Below are 5,287 nucleotides of genomic sequence, written 5' to 3'. Positions count from 1 at the left end.
TGTGTGCTTTATTGCATAGCACTTGCTAGAATTAGGGCTAGGAGCTCTATCCGGATTTTTTGAATACCCGGATATTCGGATATCTGATTAAAAAAATCCGAATATCCTTATAACAAAATGAACGGATATTAACCAGAAATCTGAGTAGAAAAATTAACGGATATTAACTGAATATCCTGATTTTATCCCCATATACGAATATGCGGATAGTCCCTGCCCAGTGAGAATACAAACCTCGAAATGGTTTTAGAAAGTATGGTGTATGTGTATACACCAACTAATTTCATTTATAGATGGGAAAATATGTATACTTATTTTCCGAGGAGAATACAAATTAATCTATTTCAATATGTAGGTTTACTGAAAAGAAAGTTGCAATTTCTAATTTAATATTATTTTGCTATGCGATGCAAAGTTAAGTAAGAGTGTTTAGATACATGCACTCACAGTCAGTGTGAGAAGAATTTTTTGGAAAAACGATTAAAATTAGAATTTATTTGATGTAAAGCAAGAATAAATTTACGTGATGTATAAATTAATATGTTAGAATTAAAATGAAACATAACAAAATGTTCTATAGAAATTAGTAATGGAAGTATAATAACAACTAAGAATATTTTTGTTTATATAGGAGTAGTGTGTTTGTTTTGGATGCCTTCCTGAATTCGATTTTCTCAAAAATTTCCCTATATTAAAAATATTTAAAAATATTTTATAACCAAAAGGAGTTTTGTGGTCTTTTTTGTTCTTTGTACATTACTGTAAGTTTCCTTTATAAATAAACATTTGCATTAGATGTTCAATGTATTCCACATGAAGTGCAACAATAAATATTTCATTAATGCTAATTATTTGATTTTTCTTCAAGGATAAATGAGAAGTAAGTCTAAAACCATGATTCAATTATTAAAGGTTTCGTGTGGCTTTTATCTAAAATTTGACACTCCCACCCACAGGGATGTTTTTCGGAAGCAGGAGGAAAAGGGGAAGAATTCAATCACCTTAAAACAGTACCGAAGTTCCACAAAAAAGTGTAGCATTTGCCTTAATTATTTAATTGAAACCAACTTATTTGCATCGAATATAGCCTCTGATTGTTATTACAAATAAATATTTGTATGTACATATATACCGAAGTTGCCTACTTCAAACCGCGTATAATTTGAGAATAGATGGTCCACTTTGAGCTGTTTTTCTGTTTTTTTTTTATTGCCTTGTAAATTCTTTGCGGTACCATTTGCGCTTGATGGATATGAAAAAGTTATTTGTTTGTGGAAAAATTATATAATTTTGACAAAAAAGACGCCAAATAAAAACATTTGGCGCTTACGTTTCTTTCGCGGTTCTCGCTCGATTGTTTCTAATACGGTAGCCTGAATTCTTTGATGTTTCACTTTTAAGGCCAGTTTTTCAGTGCAAGTTTAAACATAGATCACGTAAACTGAGTTTGTCTTGACCAGCTCGAGCGGTTATAATTTTAATTATAATAAAGACTTACATAATAATAATAATAATTTTAGGCCCCAGTCGTGCACTGGAAAATTTGCCCTTAGTGTTCGGGAGACATTATATGACGCCGATGAGAATATCAAACATTGGCTAACAAAGTCGCGTTTGGCGATTCGTGCTGGGCGAACTCAGGAAGAATGAAAAGGGCACGCAGCTACTGAACGATTGCGACATGAACGCGATATACGCCGTGAAATGAGAAGTTCCGTAAGTGTGCGATTACAACATCGCGCCAGTGACTAAACCGATCCCATGGATACGGTTTGCCAATATTAAATTGCGTCAAAGTCTCATTCGGAGGTTTGTTTTGTGTAGGTCAATGCCGAAATACTTTCGTTGACTCATTTACCAGAACCATTACGCGCTTTACTTTACAGCGACTTGGCGAATCAATAGGTCTAAGAATGTCGACAAATAAATTTCGGCATTTAAGGGAATTTCGTCTCTTTAGCCTACATTGAATTTATGTAGCCCAACGATTCTCACCCATTTTGTCTTGTGGTCGCCAGCGACTGAAGAACAAACATTTCTTAACATATAAAAAGTAAAAATTTCTCTACCAAAAATTTAAAAGTGTTCTTAAAACTTGCAAAGAAATTTGGAAAAGAAATATCACTGTTTTTGTCTTTAGGAGTAGGGTGGGAGTGTCATTGATAAAATTAGAGCGAGAGAAAGTTTTTCTTACAAAGCCTTTCATTATTGAATCGTGGTCTAAAACTATGTATGTTTACATTAAAGCATAAATTACATTGTTTCGGTCAAATTACTTCACATGAATCAAATACGTTCACATTTTCTTTCTTAATTTCTATAGAAATGTGGTTAGCACGTGTGCGTACGAGTGTGTAGTTTGTACTTGATTTAAAAAATATATATAATTTTTGCATATCTTTAAGCTTTTTTTTTTAAATTTGCCTAAATTGGGGGCTAAAACAAACGAAAAAACTGTTTTCTTCATTTCGTTCTTGATTTATGATAAATTATTTCATTTCTATTTAATTTATTGACATATTTTTGTTTTGTTTTACCTATTTGTAAGGAACGTCTTAACCCAGCAGCTATTCCATCATTACAAATTGGTGGCAAACCTATTAAATTTGTGCCAAAAGTAACTAGCCTTGGGTTTATTATCAACTCCGGCCTTACCTGCATTGACCATGTAAATTCAATGGTAAGCAAAGTCTACAATACTTTAGGAAATTTACGAATGTGCTCCATTCAAACCGATAGAAATCAGACGTAAACTCGCAATTCAACTTATAATGCCAATTATCTGTTATTCTGAAGTAGTCTGCAGCAGGTTAGATTCCCAATCAGCGCACAAAATATATGTAGTATTTAACCAGATCCCGCGCTATCTGTTTGAGCTAGCAAAATATGAGCATATTTCCGCTTGGAGATCGCGCCTACTTAGCTGTGAAATTTCTGAATATCTTAAAGCTAGAAATTGTATATTCCTTTCTCGTCTCAGACGGATAAGGCACCCAAATATCTGTATGTAAAATTAACGCTCCCCAAATCACCTCGAGTTAGGGAATTGACTGTTCCTACCTACAATCATCCCAGCTCAGCAAGTCTATTCTATGTCAATGCATCTGGAACTCTGTTCCATCTCATATTCGCAGTAGTTTAAACGAAAGCAACTCTAAAAATGTTCTGTAAGCGTATTTCCGTTAGCTTCACTTCAGTCCCTGAGATGTGCTCTGTATGTACTTGTTTAATTAAGTGTTATTTTATGTATATGGCCTGGAATCGGAGAACTCACTTAAAAATTGTACATTCTTTGTTACTTATCTGATGTTACTTTTATTTAGTACTAGCTTTTACCCGCCGGTTTCACCCCACGTCGGAAGGAATTGAAGGGGTCATGTGACTTGTGGTTCCGAAGTTATGGCTGATAAAAAATTCCAAGCCTATGTTAAGTGCTACGCCCCCTTTTAAAAACTCATTTAAAAACTCATATACCTTACTATAAGCACCTACCATAGATATGTCTGCATACCAAATGTTATGTTTATGGTTCCGAAGTTATAACTGGTAAAATATTCCATGCCTTTGGAATTTGCCGCCCTTTCACAGTCTCATTTATATATCGATGGCTGAGTGGAAGATCGACTTATCTCGGCAGCCAGTTCGAAAACGCTCTATCTCAAAAAACTTTTCAAGAACGCCCTATTTCAGAATTCAATTGAAAAACACCCTATCTCAAAATTCGGTTCAAAAACGCCCTATATCACTTCAAAATGTATTGAAAATATGCGAAATGGGCGTTTTTGAATCGGCAGCTGAGATAGGGCGTTTTTGAAACGAATTCTGATATAGGGCGTTCTTGAAAAGTTTTTTGAGATAGAGCGTTGCCGAGATAGATCGATCTTCCACTCAGCCATCGATATGTACCTTACTATAAGCACCTACCATAGATATGTCTGTATACCAAATTTCCAACTCATGTGACTCATGGTTCCGAAGTTAGGTTAGGTTAGGTTAGGTTGGAGTGGCAGCCCCTCGCAGAGCGCGGAGCACACGTGGGCTGGAAAATCCCGTTGTGATACCATTGGCCGAAGCCATTTGTTTCTTTCCCTTCCTTTGTAATTGAACCACCGAGTGCGTTTTATATAGGAAAAAAAGTCGAGGACGTTCGCCGAGTTCAAACCGGCTAAACAATCTAGAAAGTACTTGTTGAAGAATCGGTTGCGTGTGTTGGCCAAGGCGGGACAACGGCAGAGATAGTGTCCAATGGTCTCCACCTTTTCCTCGTCTCTGCAACTGCGAAAAAAATCGTTTTTGGGGTATCTTCCGTGTGTGCCCATCAGGCAGTGTCCGGTGATTACCCCGACTAATAATATGAGAGAGGTGCGGTCCAGCCGGGTAAGAGCTATGGATCGCTTTATATCAATCTTTGGCCAAATTTGCCTGGTAGTATGGCAGGTGGTTTCCACGGCCCACCTGAAATTTACCTCCTCGACGAGTTCCGCCTTTAGTCTGTGCTTGCAGGAGGTTAGAGGTATGCCCGCATTCTGAGCAGAATTGAATGATTCAGATATTTCCAGCTCGTCGGCTAGGCTGTTGCCAGGAATGTCCCTATGTCCAGGGACCCATACAACAGTCAAGGAGCATTTTGATGCCAGCAGGTTGAGAATCTTCCTGCATTCTATGGCCACTTTGGACGTTGTTCCGTTAGAATTGAGAGATTTGATAGCAGCCTGGCTGTCAGAATCAGCCCTATTCTGCATTTCGACTCGAATCGAAATTTTCTCCGTTTGGAAACTTTGGTATTCTGCGTTCCGTTTCGTTTCGATCGTAGGTACGTTTTTCTAAGTTGCAAATTTGTTGACGGAGACCGTTTCGATTGTTATTTTCGTGGGTTTAAATATTAAAATTTTATAAAAAAAATTAAGTGAAATATACTGTGCATGATTGTAAAAGTCATCATAAATGAATTTTCTCGATTTCTGTGTTTTCGCGAGCGGTAATACGGGCAATACGAAAAATTGGCTCAAATAATGGCAACCAAAAGGAATATTGCGCGACGTCTTCAAAGTGGAAGTCCAGGCGTTTTTCTTTACATTATCTATAAATAGGACTGTGAAATGCACTGAATTCAATTTATTCTTTTTATATAAAATTAATAGATGTATGCACATAGATACATACATACATAAAATGTGAAGTTACATAAAAGAAGATGCTTTTATTATTGCTGACGGCTTTCAAAACGGGATTCGTTTGCGTTCAAATCTTCCACTCTGTAGTAAATGCAAATGTTGTGGAGTGCTCA

Source organism: Rhagoletis pomonella, unplaced genomic scaffold (assembly GCF_013731165.1).
Source record: "Rhagoletis pomonella isolate Grant_MI unplaced genomic scaffold, Rhpom_1.0 Rhpom_scaffold_00178, whole genome shotgun sequence".
NCBI classification, from domain to species: Eukaryota; Metazoa; Arthropoda; class Insecta; order Diptera; family Tephritidae; genus Rhagoletis; species Rhagoletis pomonella.
Note: the sequence above shows the minus strand (reverse complement) of the source record.